This window comes from Fringilla coelebs, assembly GCF_963513975.1.
Source record: "Fringilla coelebs genome assembly, chromosome: 13".
Lineage (NCBI taxonomy): Eukaryota > Metazoa > Chordata > Aves > Passeriformes > Fringillidae > Fringilla > Fringilla coelebs.
Genome location: NC_140039.1, coordinates 14,701,146 through 14,720,614, shown reverse-complemented (window position 1 = coordinate 14,720,614; position 19,469 = coordinate 14,701,146). Strand labels below are relative to the sequence as shown.

At 37.6% G+C, this 19,469-nt stretch overlaps 1 protein-coding gene across 5 annotated transcripts in view; it reads left to right on the top strand.

Annotated features, from left to right (window-relative positions):
• Window positions 1-613: 613 nt before the first annotated feature.
• FHIT (fragile histidine triad diadenosine triphosphatase) overlaps window positions 614-19,469 on the top strand; it is a 516,963-nt gene continuing 498,107 nt past the window's right edge. For 2 of the 5 annotated variants that reach the window (XM_084214240.1, XM_084214235.1), the window contains exons 1-2: window positions 614-636; window positions 15,818-15,893. The gene's annotated coding sequence lies outside the window, so the exon portion shown is untranslated. Of the gene's footprint in view, window positions 637-15,817; window positions 15,894-19,469 lie in introns of those variants that run through there. The other 3 variants (XM_084214238.1, XM_084214236.1, XM_084214239.1) reach the window with 2 other exon arrangements.

Here is a 19,469-nt window from a genome sequence, read left to right as displayed (position 1 = left end):
AATACTGAACTGAAGGAGCTCCAACATCGGAGTCTGTGCCAGGGAATTCAGCAGGAACATCACTGCCTGCACGAAGCACAGACTGACAGTCTCACCGCTGCTACGTAGCTAAAAATTAAGGCAAGATGAGAGCAAAATGGAAGTTATCATTCCAACTCTTGTCTTCAGCAGGGTCTAAACCAGATACGCAGGGCAGCACCAAAGCACAGCACACACCGTAACATCACTTTCCCCACTTGTAAGGGTGCGAGCCTCTCGTATTGCCAAGGGAAGCGTCCACACAGTGAGTGAGGCTTTTCCCTGCGGGCTGCCCTCGGGCACGGCGGGCCCTGAGCACGGCGCTCCGGCACTGCCCGGGTGTCCCTCACCTCCGGGAGGGCTGGCACCTGCGGGGCGGCCACCGCGGCCCAGCAGCCGCTCGCCTCACCATCCTCCTGTGCCCGCCACAAGCGGGGAAACCGGTGACAGCGAGGAAAACAGGAAAACAGGCGATGGGGAGGAAAATCGGCGAGAGGCAGCGAAATCGGCCGCAGCCGCTCAGCCACCGTCCCAGCTGGCCCTGAGATCGCGGCGGCCCCGCCTACCCGGCCGTGCGCCGCCACAGGCGGGGCCGCGCACGCGTGTCACAGCGGGACTGTAAGTCTCCATTTTGTGTTAATTTCACCCCTTCTCCCTGTCCCCGCTGCGGATCCTGGCAGCGGGAGGAGCGGGTTGCGGGCGCTGCCGGGGAGCCCGAGGGCAGCGCTGCCCCGCTCCCTGAGGCGCCGCCGCTCCCGTGCCCTCCGCGCCCGCCTCCCCTCACGGCCCCACCATGCTCCTGTCCCTCCCCTCCCGCTATTAAAATACCCTCGTGGGGACATTTCGCGCTAATTAAAATTGTTTTATTTGCCCCTGGTGGCGGTGCTGCGGCCCCTCGGTGAGCGGCGCAAATAGAGTGTGTTACAGCACATCCATTAATTCCCATGCTCTGCAGAACGCAAGTCAGTCATTGAACAGCCAACCCGTGCTTGGATCTGAGCAGTCTGAGATCTGAGAGACTGAGCAGTCACTGAAGTTTAAATTTCTGTGTAAGGCAGTAACGCTTAAAACCATTTCAGAAACCTTACATGCTTTGTCGAAGTGATCGATCAAGTGCTTTTATGCCAGTTCCTAAATGACTTTAGCTGAACATGGGTAGGCTGCATGACTATACCGTACACTAGATAAAGGTAGCTGTATTTTTCTGAGGTTAGCATATGTCCAAGGAATAGATTCATATTGCAGATTCCTAGTAACCCATTTCAGAAATAAATAAAATCAAGATTAAGGACAAGAAAAAGCCCCACTTCCTACCCCCTCCCTAAAATTGTCCTCTTGTTCTTGGCTGTAGGATGGAACCTAAAATGTGAACTCAGGGATTTTCAGCTAAAAGTTTTAAGACAAAGAATTATTTTTAATTTTTTGTTGAAGGGTGTAGTGTAATTAAAAGTCTTACATGATTTTGTAATCTTAAAAAGAGTAAAATACGAAGTTCAGTTCAAGGAGCAATTGCACAATATGTCCACCTGTAAGCAGTTTTTAAAGTACTTAATTTTTGAATGTTGGCTGTTAGTGATTCAGGTAAGACATTGCAGAACATGTGCTAAGATGTTAATTTTAAATGGAATCACTGAAATGCCTAATGGAAAAATGGCATTAAATATTTTGTCTTTTTTCTTAGGACACGATGTCTCATCTCCAATAAATAGCAGGTCCCCATATTTCATAACCTACATTCACATTTCCTTTCAAATGCAGTTTTAGACATTCTGAATAATTTAAAGTCTTTGAACAACAGGAGAGTACTTTTCTTATCTTTAAAAGTTACATTCTGTGCACTGAAAAATTCAGTCTTAGGTGGAGCTGGCACCTCACCCATGCCCATAGAAACCCTTCCTACATGGGCCTCTGAGGGAGACAGCACCAACAAAACCCACTGAGCTGTGCACAGAAAACGTGCAGACAGCTCACACTTTGATGGAGCTGGAGTTTGGATACAGCTGGAAAAAGCAGCCTACACCTTCCTGTTACCAGTGCAAGCAGCCTGGTCTAAGGCTGGTTCCAAGGAAAAAGCCATGGAGGAAGCTATGTTGTGCCATTTTTGTGCTCCCTTTGGGATGCCTTTTGCAGCTGCAGCGTGCCTGGAGCTCTGGGCTGTGTGCTTTTCAGAACTCTAACCCTAGGCATACCCCTAACACTGGGCAGAGGAATAAAAGCAGCCTTGGGCTAAGGCTGGTTCCAAGGAGAAATCTGTAGAGGGAGCCATGTTTTGGCAGTTATAGTCTATAGACCCCGCACTAATTTTATCCTGTGTTTGGCTTAGTGCCAGGAAAAGCTGAATTTAGTTTACTTGTCAATTTCACCACTTACTATGAAACCTTTAATTTATTTCTTTCAGCTTGATTTCTTTTTTTTTTTTTTTTCCCTTTTGGGACATTTTGTCAGAGGTGCTGCTAGTTTCATTCAATGGGAACCGTAACTTTTTCAAGTATAACAGTTCTAATGCAGGTTCTAATTCATTCTCTTCAAAATGTATTATTCTAGTAATGATAATTTTATTGGTGTTGTAGTTTTGAGAAAACTTAGAAGAAATAAGGCAGCAATATGTGAAAGCTGTGAGGTGTACTTGTTTTCATTCGCTTATTATTAAACATTTAATCCATTTTTCAGATGCTTTTATTCAGCTTATAATTTTTTTTGTTAAGGTTCATGTCTCAGTCTTAGAATGCAACGAGAATAACATGTTACACCAAGCCTGGAGTCATAGTAACATATTTATTTTGACAGCCTTTGAACTGTGTGTTTGCAGTTTCCATTGACTTTGCTAGTGACCAAGTTAATACTTTTACGTGCTGGGAAAATTGGAGGATGTAGAGATGCTATTGGAAACAATGGGTCAACTCATGTAACTTACACTGAACATGGGATTATCCCCTTGTCTTGCATATTACAACTGTGTATGTACTTTATAGGATTTGCCTTTTTATGGTTACAATGTATAATCCTCTCATTCGTTTTGTCATCTGTCACATGAATCCTTTTGTGAATTTGCAGAAAATTGAATTACTCAATTTTATACGTGTCAGTCATTCTTTCTTCTTCAGAATCTGCAGATTCAATTATGTCAGTTACATTTATTTATATTATAATTTTGCCTATTTCTGCAAAGGTTAAAAATATTGTCACTTTCCAACTTTGTCAGCTGATTTGTGTATAGAATGTCTTTAGTATGTAAATAAACAGCTTCAGACTAATTGGCCATGCTTACTACAGAGGGCCAAATGTTGATATATTAAGTCTCCAAGAAAAGCATTGTTCACTTCTGTAGCTCAGATCCTAACAGAATGATTGCAAAATGCAAATTGATTACTTTCAAATATTTTGTGCTGTGTAGGCAGTATTTTATTTTGTGCATCAGTCTAAGTTGATCCAGTATCATCCATATTTTCTCCTTATTAAAATAATATCTCAAATGTCTTTTTTGCCTTCCTATAGATATTTTATCACTTAGATTTAAGTTATTCTTACTGGGCTATATAGTTTTGCTGCTTTGTTATTTCCATAAGCTCTAGGGGGAGATGGACACTTTAAAGAAAGTCTTTATAAATTACATTCATTCTTCTTGTCTTTCTCAACTCCACCAGTAATTTATCAAATAAAACTCTCAGACATGTTTGGTGCAATGTGTTCCTTGTGCATCCTTGCAGTTTATAACTCATGTTTTCCGAGTGTAGTGTTCAAATGCATATGTAATTGTGGTTTTTTTGTTTGCTTGTTTGCTTTTTATTTCTTTCTTTCTTTTTATTTATTTCTTCTTTATCTTAGTTTGGTTTTTTTCTGATAAAATGCCTGCTGGGTTCCTTTGGGTACCAGGGAGGGGAATATGATTGTCCCTAAAGCTACAGGATAATTCTGAGTGTCCATGGTAAACAGTCAATGTCAGAATAAGAAGCCATTCACTTTTGCATGCAAGTTTTTGTAGAGAAGGAGTTACCTCTCCACATAATAATGCGCACACATGGATTAAACTACGGATAAAATAGGGTTGTATGGGAAAAACAGCTTCATAATCAGCATTTAAGAAGCTTTACTGGCAAAAAGGGAAGTTGCATTAGTTGAATATGATTCCTGTTGGAAAGGGTTGGATCTGGCCCTGATTGTGCCTAACCCAGCAGCCTCAGTGTCCCTGCAGTGTCACGGGGGACTGTGCAATTAGATTTCATTTGTACTCTCTGTGATTCAGCTGTTGAACGGGTTTCTGCAGAAGCCCTTAATTAAGACTAGTTCTTCCTCCCTTCCCTTAAATTCCAAGACAGTCTGCTAACTGTATTCCTACATGGAACAGACTGGAAAATTGTCTAAAGAGCTCTCCTTCACCAGTGCTTGGACTGTGAGGGGGAATCCCAAGCCATAAAAGGCCCCAGAGAGGAGGTTTCTAAGACTGTAATCCCTGAGGGAGATGTGTCAGGGTGGGAGGGCTGAGGATACCTGCAGAGGGGAGCAGGTGTTTTCATAGGTCCCTGCAGATTGTTACAGTTAGGGGATAGAACTTCTCAAATTGATGGAGAGCCTCTGAATACCTACTCCTCTTGGAAGTGGTGTGGCTATTCTAGTAGCAAACTTGAAAAATTGTAAAGAGGTTTTGGGAAAAAAAGCTGGTTTTAATCTTTTGGACAATTCTAAAGAAAATTTTCTAATTGTGAGATTTGAATAAACCTGTTTATTTTATTCAGATTGTGTGCTTCTCCTCTCATCAATTTGCACTGCGATACCGAATATTCCCAGTGTAGCTCATCAGATTTGCATTGTAGCACATAACAACAGCTGCATTTTTCTGCTTCACATTTGTAGCTACTCCAAAGTACAGAATTTCTGTATTGGCACTGCAGTGATGCCTGTTACTTTATCAAAATAATGCTCTGTCTTACTGCATGAGGAGCCAAAAACATTTGTATCAATTCTTCTGAATATAAAGGATTTTCAGCATTAATGCTTGCTGAGATTTGCCAAGGTTTTAAGTCACTAAAAATCTGATGTGTCTGTAGGTATTGGCCTTGGCAGGTGTTTTGTTGTTCAGAAGTCATTGCATACTGACTTGTTGGAATACTTTACATATGTCATTTAATTTGCTTTCAAAGTTATTTCTGAAATGTTAAAGAATAAGGCTTTAAATTGGCGTAGTGCTGATGCTTGGCACTAAGTATGCATATTATTTATCCTGTTCAGTGTTATTATGCAAATACTAAAAATTAAGTACCTTCTAAACTGTTTTGCTGGATTTGTGCACGAGTCTTAACTGAGAACTAAGAGATAATGAAGGCCTGTTAGAAAGCAGTAGGTAACACATGAGGCTCAAATTTGCATTTAGCCGGCATTAGGAATGAACATCAGTGTTCTTTTAGTGAAAACAAAATAATGATTCCTTAAACTGGTAGGAAGTAAAGTGTTTCATAGGGACTTTGGATTTTGAAGTAGCTTTTAAATAGCATTAATGCAGTGATGTTTTTCTAGATGGTCACTAAAATTAAAAGGTGCTTGATTTTGTGTTTTCTGTTGTCACTCCTTTGCTTGTTGATGCTTTACCTGACTTTTGCTGCCTTCCTGATACTTCCTTTTCAAAAAGAAAAAAAGGAAAAATCATTAACTTTTTGTATACTTTATCCACGATCTTTTTGGCATTTTTATGAGTCAAAACCAATAGCTTCATTACTTGCTTGTTTAATATACAGTAGCAGAGCAACCTAGCTGACAGTCTTTAGATCCCTCTGTGAAAGGACTTTGAAATTGCACTTGCAGAGAAATGTATGTCTCCTTTTTATTTCTTGTGGTGTGACATCTAGTGATTTCAGGCTTTCAGTCTCTTTTTAGTGTATGTTGTGTTATTAAATATTTTAGAATTACATGGTTGTGATGAATCCTATTTCAGAAGAGCAGAATTTGGTTCATTGCAGAGAAATTTTTGGGTGATATTTGTTTTTAAAACATTCAATATTGGAAAGAGAGGGGGAAAGTCAGAAGGGAGCTTGCCTAAATCTGGGGTTTATGAATCTCTTAAGTCTTATTTTTGATTAGGCAGATGTTTTGCTGAAGAAAATGTGTAGTCTTCTTTAAAAATATGTTTAGGTTCACATAATTATCAGAAAACCAAAATGCAGACAGAGCTCAAATGAAGAACTAATGGTCTATCTAGTATTTTTCTAGAAAATTTTAGGACCCAGGACTTCAGCTTCCATTACTCTGCAAGCCTTTGTAGGAGTTGAATTTAAACTGCAGTGATGTTATTGTTTGGGGAAGTGGTGATTGTCAAACTGCTGTGCCTGTTGTGTGTTGCTGGAAACTATTGTCAGCTAAAGTGTTCAGCTGTCATTATAGACTGGTATAAGACTGGTTATTTGCCTATTGAAAACTGTGGTGAAATATTTATATTATAAATATAAGAAGTTTTTTTAAGTGTAGCTATCATGAGTTGTCCTACTAAGGACTGAATTGGAGTCCTGCTATTCAGTCCTACTAAGGACTGAATACAGAGAGTATTCTTGGCACTCCCACTGCAGCAATGCTTCTGTTCAGTGGGGGATAGTAAATAGCTGTAGTGTGGGAATAGCTTCTTGTCTGCAACTTTGTAACAAAAATCAGGATTAGTGTTTGAAGTTCTATGAGAGGATTTTAATCAGGAAAGAGGTGGTTGGATATTGAAGCTAAATAGTGCAAAGAATTTACTCAGGATACAAAGGTTACTCAAAGGTTAGACAAGACAGTTCATTTTAGTGTAGGTATTTTGATAGGAGTAGTCAAATAAACGGAAATTACTTTCTCAGAAAAACAAGTTTTTTAAAAGGTGTTTGTTTGTCTAAAGATGTAGAAAATTGCTTAAAAATTTGAAAGGAAAATATGAAACTAAAAGTTCTATTCCATTTGGCAGCTGTGTTCCTTTATTTTTCTAGTGGAATGTTACTTTTTGGTTGTGTGTGAGCATTCGTTGTATATTGAAAATAGGAATATGAAGGCAGCATTAGAAAGGATAAAATCATTCTACATTATTTTTTAAATGTTTTGTAGTTATTGTAACACATTGTAACAGGTTCTCTGTGTATTGAGACTGGATGATGCAGTTATCAATAATATTTGCCAATATTGTAAGGAACCACCCACTGCACTCAGTGTTATTTATTTCCAGGTGCCAGGGCCTCTGTAACTCCGTTTGCAAGGTCAAAATGCTTCACACTGACAGACTGTGCAAGTGTCTGTACACAGTGATCAGCTCCTTTCTCAGCTTCCTGATAAGCTGAATAAATTAAACTCCTTAGTAGGAGAAGATGAGGATATCAGATAGCTGTTGCAGACAAGCTGTAAAATTCTCTGTGAGCAAAGGAGAGAGAAGAAGACCAGAATAGTGTGGTAGAAGAGAAATGTGGTTGTTGCCATAATCTGAAAGGGTTGGGTTGGCTGGGCTGCAGCAGTTTCAGGGAGAGAATCAGTGACACACAAATGGAAGAATGCTCTTCTGGAAAGCTGTGTTCATGATCCACCTCAACATGTGTTAGCTCTCAGCAAAGCTGGTTTTCAGAATGCTGTTCTCTTGCTTATTGTCTCAGAGGCCTTGTCAAATAGTAGCAGGTTTGCTCACCATGATCTGAGTGTGGATAAAGGGACCAAATTCCTTAGAAACACATTTGACTTGTCTTGCTGCTCATAAGAATTACAAGGGTAGCACAGGTTCTACAAGGAAATAGCCAATATAGGAAATTCATTTGTGAGCCATGAATGCTTACAAATTCATGTAGTTAATACTATTTACTTTACATTTCCTTTCCAGCTGTTCTAAGTGGTTTATTAAACTGTACATCTCTTTGTAAATGCTAAGAAGGGAAGCTTTAAAAGCAACTAGGCCAGGAGTAATTTGGACTGGTGGTGTTAGATAAAGTGCATTATTTGACAAAGCTATGTTGTCATATTGCATCCCCCAGCTGGGCAAATAATTAATGAAGATCTCTGTCCTGCTCACTGTTGGTTTTTCTCAAAAGTACCAAAGCCAAACTTCAGCTTTTAAAGTGTCTTTGCTTAGTTGCATTTTGCTCTCATGCTGTCTCTTCCAACTTGGGCAGAATCCTCTTGTTGCTGTTGGCAAGTTCTAATTTGATGGAGGTTGAACATTGTGAACCTAAACAGGACTTTTGGCTCCCCATGCTAATAATTCTCATTTCATCAGGCACAAGTAATAGAAGCACTTGCAGTGACCTGCTTTGGGGCTTCTATAAAGTATAAGGTTTAACTCCTGGTGTAACATCTGTCCTTCCACAAAGGAAGATGCTGCCAGCTAGTTCAGCTAAGGCTCATTTTCGTATATTTCTGAGAACTTCTGCTCTTTGTAACTTGAGCTTTTTACTAGTCAGCACTGCTTGTCAGGTTTATGCTGCAGATCTTGATATTTTTTTAGTCATTAACTCTGAAAAATATAAGATAGTCAATGGAACTGGGAAGCTTTAAGCAGCCACTGCATGCTAGGTGGTCAAGGAGGCAACTACAGGCCACTCCTACAAACCCCGATTTTTTAAATATTTATGTAAATTAGCTTCTTTTCCTCTTTTGACGTCAAGTCTTCATCTTAACTGAGACAGGAACTTGCAAACTGGCAGAAAGGGCTTTTCTGTCTAGAGCTGAGTTATGCACCTTAGCCTGGTATCGACAGAGTAGAACTTCAGAGGAATCTTTTCTGAAAAGAAAAGATCTTTTCTTAGGGATATTTAAAAAAAATATTTAAAGATGGTTTTATTTTGGTAAAATGTTGTCTTTTTCTTTCCTTAAGTAGTTTTGTCATCTTTGTGTTACTACAAGCAACCTGAGACAGACTAACATTGTGCAAATCTGATTAAAATTATCTGTGCTGTTTCAAAGGTCAGGCACACTCAGTGAATTTGCTTTCAAATTATTTTGTTTATTCTGTGTACGTATGCATCTTGAGCTTTATAAAGGTCAGGAGAGGAGATTCATTTTGGAATTTAAAATAAGTTGGGTTTTTACTGCTGGTAGCCCTGGTTAGTTTCATTTGAACTGATGAAAATTGTTTTCCTTTGTTGGTTTTGTTCTGCTGTCAGTTTTATTTTTCTTGTGAAACTTGTTTGTAACTATGAAGTCTGAAAATAAGACAGTATTAGTAATGCATTTTATTTTTTTAGTATTTTATGTGATCTTAAAAATTAAGTACTGTTTGTACAAATTAAATAGTAGTCTTACTTGGTTTTTGCTTTCTTTAATTCATCTGATAGACCGTTTTTTCAACTAGAATAATATATTTAAAGGATACACAGCCTTTAACTGTCTCTTGCCACAAATGGTTTAATAAAATAAGCATTGTGATGCAATTCCTGTAGAATTTATCAGAGTCCTGCTATTAATGTTCAGGCTGAATAATATAACCACGAAAGAATTCATGTGTGTGTTGTGAAGTGTAACTAATTGCAGTTTTTGGTCACAGAAACAGTGACAATTAGTAAGGAATTGGGCTTCTATTAAATACAAAAGGAACTGCATTGCAAGAGCCTAATTTTTGTCCTAAAAAAGACTGTTATATAAACCCCCTTGCATTCCAGTTCTGTCTCTAGAATGGTTGAAATATTTGGGGTTGTTTGACACACACACACAAAAAAAAAAATGATACTTGTAGGAATGAAGAAATTTTCGAAACAATAATAATGATTTTCTCTAAAAAATGAGTATATTTTTCAAAGTCTACATTCAGTTGAAAAGTCTTGAGCTGTTTAACCAAATCAGATTTTCATGTCAAGAGCATTCTGACATTTTCTTTTCTGAGGTGGGAATTTTAGGATATTTGAATTAGAATACATTTTATAACAAAAAACCCCCAAACCCCAAGCATTGTGTATACTTGACTTACTTGGAAAAATTTTTGTTAAATAATATGTTAACTTGTTTTTCACTTTCTCAGGTGTCAGGGGAAAAATTGCCTTCTAGTATTGTGATATTAACACTTTTCATGTCACAGTAATTCTGATGCATGGCTGGTTTTTAGAAGACTTGCTTAGGTGGGATAACATCCCAGTGTGATGGGTGCTGTGATGGCACGTCTCTGAGAAGAGAGCTTGAGGGTACTGACTGAGTATCAGGATCTGAATGCAGGGGAATAGAGAAGAACAGAAAGGGAGAAGTGGTGGAAATATTGTTCTTTAGAGGAAGATTAATAATACTTAACTTTGGGAGTGATATGTAAGGGCTGGTGTTGCACATAATCAGGATCCTGGCTTATATAAATACCTTGGATGCTACTTAGATCTTCTAAAATTACTTTATTATTTTCTTCCAGAGCTGTGTTGTGATATAGAATCACATTCATTTTCATATACTTACACGTAATAAAACATCTGTACCAGTGGAGATCTTTTTTTATACAAAATAAATTATTTTGAAAAGTTTGATAGTAGATTCCGAGGTATTAGGTACCAAGCATCCTGGGAGATAAATTTGGAATCCTAGAATTAGGTATGCTTTGTCCTTGAATTTTTTTGTTATTATTTAGTACTGAGACCAGAGCAGTGGCTTTCTGTGTATGGAAATTTGGTGTATGGTGTGACTGAGCTATTGTGGGCACTGCATAATCATGTACTTTGCTGCGTTTGCATGTTTATTTTATTATATTGTCATTAGGAAGCTTATAATGGCTATTTCTCTTGCAATGTAGGAGTTACTTCTTAGATGGAATTCTCTAATGGATGGTTTCAAACTGGTGTAGCTTAATCTGAATATATATATATATGTATTAATTTTGATATATTGTATTGAATCTGTTTGCTGCCATGTTGTGGTGGGAGGCTTCGGTTCCCTTGGGTGCTTCTCATTTATGCTGTGTGTGCAATGCGGGTGATTCTGGGAGCTTTCTGTGACTCTTCCTTTCAGTTTTCTGTGGATATGGACTGCAAACAATGGAAACTCAATCTGAGGACAGCTGTTGTTTTCTGAAATACAAAGCACAGAAGTGCCTTGCTGTTCCTGCAGTTGTGTGTGCACCTGGGATGGCAAATATCAGTGGCTGCTCTTGTCTTCTCGTGACAGCACTGCTGCTTTTGTGCCTGTAAACTCCTGAGGCTGAAAAGTTGTGGCTAGATTCTTCCTTTGAGCATTATTCATTCTGTCCACATATATCATGTGTTTCTCTTGTTGTCTGTTTAGGGTTCCATGCTCAAAATTGGCTGAATTAGTTATGCATTTGTTGAGTTCCCTTTTCTTTTGGAGAATATGTACCATGTCTTCAGGAAGTTTGCAGAAAAAAAATGAAGAATACAAAGAATTAAAGTATTGTCAGTGCTGATGAAAAAAATAAGTCAGAAAAAAAATTGATAGCATTGTTTAAATAACTTCTCATAAATGTGTAAGATTCTCATTAGTCCAACATCAGAAGTCTAATGAATATTAATGAATGAGATCAAAGACATTTAGAAATCAAAGCAAGTAAACAACAAATATTTTTAAGAATTATATAAGTTTTTAACGGCACAAAAATATGAATCATCTTAACAGTATGGCTCCATGAGAAGTTTTTCTTGAAAATATTTTTCCTGAAAATTTTTGTGTTGAACTAGAAAGGCAAGTATGTAACATAAACCAGAAAAATAGATATATCAAAACCTGAAATAAATAAAATGTCTTCATTATGCTGTATTGAAATACCTAAATTAAACTGTGGAGTCTAACAGGCTGGGAATTTTTACTTGGCCTGAGTCCATGATTTGAGGTTGATTCAGACTGTCAACACAAATTGGTAAATATTGAGAAGGAAATTACTTTTGGATGTCTCAGACCTTTACTGTTTCCTTCTACATTTCTAGTACTTTTGGACTAAATGTGTCCGTGCTGAAACATATACATAGTGTAATTCTGTTAAAAAAATGGCTTTACACAGCATTTAATACATATAAGATTTTGATCATCAAGTATCGGAGTATGACCAGAACTATCTTCATCTCATTATCTGCTTTTCCAAATCTTATCTAGAACCAGCATGTGGTGTGACCTGTATACCACAGTTATTTAATCTTTGAACAGTACATGCTTGCAATATAGCACGGGGTATTCCAGCATCACAGTATGGCATGACTGAATCTTCCAAGAGTGAGGGAAATAATTTCAACAATTTATTAAATATTACTTTTCATTTATCTTTACAGTTTTACTAACATTCATTTAATTATTCTTTTATTTCACGAAAAATAAAAAGTTAATTTTTATATGAGATGGTGATCTAAAAATCAAAATAATAGGTGTAAGCATGAGTTCAGGCATCTTTTATTTTTATTCCTTCAATTAAAGAAAACATTTTATATCTGTACAATTTTCTTTAGAAGTCTGTGGTGATTTTAATGCATTTAATTCACAAAGGCCATAATGGTGCTATAACTCCAAAGGCCCCCCTCCCCTGGTGCAACATGGAGAGCGTTGTGCTCATAAAGCACCCGCTCGCTCTGGGCAATAGTGACATTATTTGACAGTTTGTGATTCCTACGAACTTTAATGGCAAAGAGGATCCTTCAAATACTGTCAAAGAAACAGTTTCATTTTGAACTTGGATATAAAGCTAATGGTATCTAACAGCTTTTAGTGTCACTGAATCAAATTCCTCAAGTAGAAAGAAGGGGTGACATTCTGTTTTAAAGTGACCGTATGTTTGACCCAGTTTGGAGATGGCAGTGTCATCACAATTGTATCTTGCTGCTGTGGGCTCTTGCAGCCTGACAGGCGGAACAAGTTGTTTTAGCTCACAGAGCTCATCTGTCACACTGAGCAGCTTGCAGGTTTCTGTTATCTGAATGAAATGTGGAGCGAGGACTTCTCCCTGCTCCCTGCCTATCAGCATAGTCAGCAACCTGCTCTTACCACATTCACATGAAATGAAATGGTAGAAGAAGAGAGAATTGAAAAAACTATTTCCAGAGATGCAAATGCACATTTAATAATTAAATGGCATGTGGTTCAAAAATAATAATTAAAAAAAACATGTACAGGGACTAGATGGAAAGTTAATTTCCAAAGAAGAATTGCAATTTCCTTATCTGAAATGAGAGATGGAAACTTTTAATTGTATATTTAAGACCCATAACTAAGAACAGTTTTATAATTCGGTAGGGCAGTGACAGGCATCTCTTTTTTCATCATGAGCACTTACTTAGCATTTGAAGTGTTCAAACCTTTATCGAGATTTTATTACATTTTCCCAAAATAGTGCATCTAGAATTTTGTGCCTTAGGCCAAATCTTGCCATAATCTCTGCACTCTTTGTAGTTCTGTGATAGGAGCAATGTTAGGGCACTGAGTTTGTGCGGTTGCTCTTTGAAGTTCATTTGTGGCTGACTTGGCTGCTTTATTGTTGCAATGACCAATTTTTACTTGTTTTGAGAATATTGGCAAAAGGTGCACAAACCATAATGCTTAGTAAATGGTGATTAGTTTTTTTTCCTATGTTAAGCATAGGAAGAAATTTTTCTAGCCTGTTATGTCTAGTTTGAAAAATGTTTTTACTAGAGTAAAATTTCCAAATAAAACTTCAGCCAGTAACAACTACCAAGTGGTTTCTGTTTGTTATAATAATAATGATTGTGGCAGTCCACAAATAAAATGATTCACATGTGACACATGTCAGGAATGCCTTCTGTTATTCAAAAATGAGATAGATTATAGCTGGGGAGAAACCTGTTAATAATGTTTTATTCAGAGTGATGCTGTACAACATTATTCAAAAGGAACACACCAGTTGGAATTTTCATCATGGAAATGATGAGCTGAATCACCCTAATCTAATGAAAAATAGGACTATGGAATGTATAGTGTATATATGAATTAGGAAGATATTTATATCTTTGGATTTCTCAGCTTCAGTGGAATAGAAAGGGTAGTTTTGTGATCAATGGATTTGTGGTGAATTGCACAAGATCTGAGAGAATGAGAATTGCATTTATCACATCTAAGGGGAATGTCAAAGTGTGTGTCTGCCCATAACCCCATCAGTGGTAAAATGATGACAGTGTGCCTTTGGGAGATACCAATCAATATGACTGTTGTAAAGCTCAACAACGACTGATTTCATTCTATCTGATGAGCTCTGGGGGTGGCTTAGAGAGCTATGGAAAGGAAAAAACAAAGAAAAACATCAGGTTTGTACCTAAGACCTGCTTTGCAAAAGTTTGAAATAAGTCTCATGAAAATAAAATGGGACGTAATGTTCTAGGTTTGAAAAATTAGATAAAGATGTTCAGCTGAATTCTGTTCATCTGGTCATTATAGACAGCACGAACACACTAAATAATCATTGAGAACGTGACACAGAACCAGAATGAGTGTGCAATGAACTTTCCAGAGTGCAGTTAGCTGGGAAAACCAGTAGTTCTTGGCCTCCTTAAAAAAATAGTAAAAAAAAAAAGAAAGAAGTTGATGATAATTCATTGAGAAAGCTCACTGGTTTGCTCAACAGAAATAAATCCTATGATTTCTGACCAGAATAAATCATTGGCAATGTCACAGATGAAGAATATCCAAAACAAGCTCAGAAGTAAAATGTAAGTGAACAGGAACATTTTAAACAGCAGAAAGCTGCTGCTTCTGTCACAAAACCTGTAACATATAAAGGCTAAAATATATTTTGTATATTGTTTTTCTTTTCCCAGTAAGAACTCTAAAACCTGAATTAGATTTTCTGTGGACAAGAGTGAAGGATTTCTGAGGGAATAACCCAAATGCATGCTGATAAAAACATGCATAGATAATGTATATATAGGCACACTTAAAATCTCTCTATTTTCAGCAGTGCTGAAGACAAAAGCACCTGAAATCTGTGGTGCTATTTCCTAACTCTGAAGTTCCTAGCTAAAAGATCTGCAGCTTTGTTCCTTGACTTGACCTGTTTTTGTTGGAATGGTTATCTTACTCCTTATGTAGCCAGCTCTTGCTAGTCTAAATAATTTGAAGAATCATTATAAATGAGGTGCAATTCTGAAATTAAAGGAGGGGAGAGAGTAGAAATGGGAGGTTTTTTGGCAGCAGTGACAAGGCGCAGACAAGAAGTAATTCTCCATCATTTTTTCCAGGAAAACTGAAGGAAAGACTCAAACAATTTTGATTTTGCAGAAATTTGTGTTTCTTTTTGTGCTAAACTTAGATAAATATTGTACCAAGGGTTACAAAGTAGAGACTAATAGTTGTACAGATCAGATCACTGAAGTTCTTCCTTTGAACTCCTGCATGGGGAATGTAAATTCTCTTATTTGCCTCGATGGAGGCTGCTAACGCTCAGCTGAAGTGGATCTGCTGGAAAGCTTCTCTTCATTTGAAGAGACTGAGAGGTAATTCTGTGCCCACTTCCTTTGGTAGTTAGTTCTACATGTTTGGTAATCATCTTCAGATTAAACTTGGGGTTGTACAAGTTGATCGTTTGTCTATGCTGTCTCGCTGACATGCGGGGCAGTCCCTTTTAACTTCTGTGGCAAATTGGCATTTGCCAAAATTGCTTCAGCCTTGGCTCCCCTGTGTATGTACAAGACTGCTGGATGAGCTCAGTGTTAGTGACCAAACAATGGGGTCATTAAAGTAGTAGAGGGAAGCAACATCTATTTGTACAGACTTTTTCCATACAGTAGTAGCTCTTCCAAATAAACATGATTATTAATGTATAGGCCAAACATGTATTTATTATCCCTTTGTAGTCTCAAATTACAGAAAGATGATACTCCAAAGGTAAGTGTATTTCTTACATTGCAGTGATAAGCATTGCCTTACACCCTTCGTGTTACATTCACAGATCTGCTTGCAGAGATTGAAGATAAAGCTGACAGGACAACTTCTTTAGCCACCTGGCTTCACTATCAGACAAAAGGGTGAGTGATAGAGGGAAAATGTAAAGAAAGTTGATATGCTGGAAGTTGATATGCTGATATGTTGATATGTCTCCAAATCTTAGAGAATAAGTGCTGACTTCTGCTTCGTTCACAGTGGTTAAGTTGTGCTGGTGTAGGTATGTTTGCAAAGATTAATGCCAGTGTATTTAAAAATAAATGCACTGGTCCTGCGTCTGCTCCCTTGATTAATAATGCCAGGTGGGAAAAACAAGAAAATTGAAAGTGACTTTTTTATGATTCTTCTGAATTTGCATGAGGCTTGCTTCTGTAGTAGTGTGCATCAAGGATTTCGTTGGAAAGCAGGAAATTAAGATAGATAAGGCTGCACAACTGTGGATTTTCACTGTGTATTGAGTGGATAAATACCTAAAATTTAGGTAGCAGAGCATAATAGTTATGTGTGTGTATAATATCACAATAACTTTAGTCTTTTAAGATAATTCAGCATTCTGTACTTTCTCATAAACGTATAACAAAATTGTTCTTTGATTAATAGCTAAAGTAGAACTAGGGTGGTTTTTTTTGCTAAAAAGAGACTGGATATTACATCAGGCAGCCTGAAAAAGACCCATTTTCATCAGTAAGCTATTTTGCTGAGATTCAGGTATCCCATAAACTTATATTTGTTTCAGCAACTTCATCTTTTCGTTTTTCACTTCATCTTCACCTTTTTCTGTTGTCATATTCAGAATGCTGAACTGGGATAATTAAAGCAGCCTGCAACATAAAAGAAAGATGTAGAAATTCAAGATAGTCACATTATGCAGTAAAATTTAAATTGATATGATTTTGTGTTGTTATAAATTGTAAATCACTGTGATCAACTGTTTAAAGACCATTTAAACACGAGATTTGTATAGCCCAGAAGAAGCAAATGTATGCTATGCTGTGGTGTGAGTTTGCTTTTTTTTTCCTGATCATGTTTGCCTTTTATGACATGGTACATTAATTTTTAATATATATAGGCAGCTGACCTGTTAATAAGTAAAAAAACATTTAAGAAAAAAGAGATTGGAGCAAGCAAATATTTCTAATAAATAAAAGTATTTTCAAAGGAAAACATTTAAGAGAAGCTAGAAAGTGGAGGTCTGTATGTGGCAGCAGCACTCTGTAGGTTTACAGCTGTTTGTACCTGTCTAATATTCTTTTTATCTGAAGTCATCGTGGTAACTGGGATGTTGCCTTGCATAGGTGACCTTGAACCAAATAGCCTCCTTATGATTATCTTTAATTTAGATAGATTTGGCTTCCATTTCATACTCACACATGCACACACCCAGATCTTTCTCCTGTTCTTAATTTGGAAACCGGCTGTTCGATCTCCTGCAGTACCTGCCTCCTTTAGGTGGCACATCTGCACAGCTGCTGTCAGGTGCTGATACCTACATTAATTGTCAGACTTGCTTTTCCTTGGAGAGATCCTGGCAAGAGGAAAATTCTCTGGAGAGGAAGTGGTGACTAATTCTGCCCTATTATGAGCACATTTCTTAGATGCTCTAGTCATGTAGATAGAAACTCAACACTGGTGAATACGAGCCAGCTCCATCCTGAAGCTGCTGTCTCACCTCTTCAGCTCTGAGTTCAACTCAAGCTGCTATGATTTGCCCCTTAGCATCGGCTACTGGTCTGGGTTTGATGTCAAATTAAGAGAATCGTGCAGCTTTTGTTCAGACTGAAGAGGCAGTTTAGTGCCCTTTGTGTGTTAGTGGGATGTTAAGCACAGGGGCTGGGTGAGCAGAAAATGGCAGTGAAGCCAGTCTGGACTGCAGAACCTTGTCCTTGGCTCTAACTGAATTGCACGTGGTGATCTCTGTGGCTCGTTGAGAGCCTGATTGCTTTGCTTTTGAGCCCTGAGCAGCCCTGGTGAACTGAATCAATTTATCTTTTTGTGAGAACATGTGGCTTGAATTCCTGATTCTCTGGGCATGTTTGTGTTTGAGCTGATATTGTTCTGGCTCCAGACAGAGAAAACAGGAGATCTGAATGAAACTTAGAGAAGAAAGGAATGAATGGTCTTTCCTTCTGTAATTCTCTGTTCAGTTAATGTAATCAGCAGAGGAGTTAAGAATTACAACAGTTCTCTCTCTTGTTGGTCATTTTTATAATGTGGAATGTATATTTAGAATCATTTAGGTTGGAAAGACCTTTAAGATCATTGAGTCCCACCATTAGCCAAGCACTGCCACTAAACCATGTCCCTAAGTGCCACATCAAATACATTCTGTATTTGAATATAGGATGCTGGTGTACTTAGAATGTATGAAATATGGGACTTGCTTATCATGTCATTGAGAATTAATTTTATGTACTGTCAGTTTTAAAATAGTCTCAGATTTTCCAGATGGAGGAAGAGTGAATAAAATAAAAAAAAAAGAATAATAAAACCTTAATCACTGGCACATCACAATCTGGCAATAACAGTACTATTTATTAGGTGGAAAGATGGAAAAGTTCCATTTGCAAAGCAGCAGACTATGTATTCACATTTTTTTACTGCTTGCATTGCAGTGGATCTAAATTTGATCAAGTATCTTTGTCATTGAGAGGCAATAAATGTTTCCCCACTAATTGTTTCTAATGCATTTCTTTTAATTTATTGTGAACATGAGAGTTGGAAACACTGAAAGTTGCTCAGATTTCTTGAAAGAGCTGGAGCAATGTTGCCTTGAAATAAAACAGGAGTGTTGAGTTGCTGAGATTTAATTTTTTTGAGTAAGTTATCTGAATTTGGAAACACCTAACTTTGGAAACCTGCTATGTCCTGTAGAAAGAAGCATGGTAGAATGGAAGTGTGTAGTTACTGTGTCCTTTTTAAAGAGAATATTCGTAGTACCAGAATACCAATTACGTTATTGGCCCTGCAGAAGAACTGAAAGGTGATTGCCTGAATTAAGGTGACATTGGGCGGGAGCGTGATCGAATTTAAGTTCCTTCTTACCAAATACAATTGGTAAGCCCTTAGAATCTCCAAATAAATACTTGTGCTTTAAGGTCAGTCCAGACCTCATGGATTGCTTTTCCTTTCCCTGATAAAAGCAGATGCAAGCATGCCAAATTGCTTTGCTCCGGCTTAACCCCAGCACTGTTTGAATTCATAAATGCTACAAAAGGAAAGCTTATTACCGCATGCGACGGTGAAGCAGGAAAATGTCATGCCTACCTAATCTATTTCCTGGGAAGGGGAGAAAAATCTTTATTCTTTTACTAAGACCAGGGGAATAAAGTAAGGACTAGATGTGATGCTGATAATCAAGGACTGTCTTTCATAGTTTGAATTGATATCAACCCTGTGTTTTCTGTTGTCTCTGATATATTTTCTCAGAAAAGAGACAGTAAAGGAACTTTTTTCTGTATTGAATTATAATAATATACTGTATTTAAATAGTTTTTATTTTTAAGCTTTTTAAACTTTTTTTTTACTATTAAGCAGCTGTTTCTCTGAAGCTCTTGCTTTAAGAATAAATTGTTCAAACACTGACACATCACTTAGCAGATGAAACAAAGCAGTGCTGCATTTGGGCTGTATATGGTAACTATAGCAGTATTAGAAAGGGC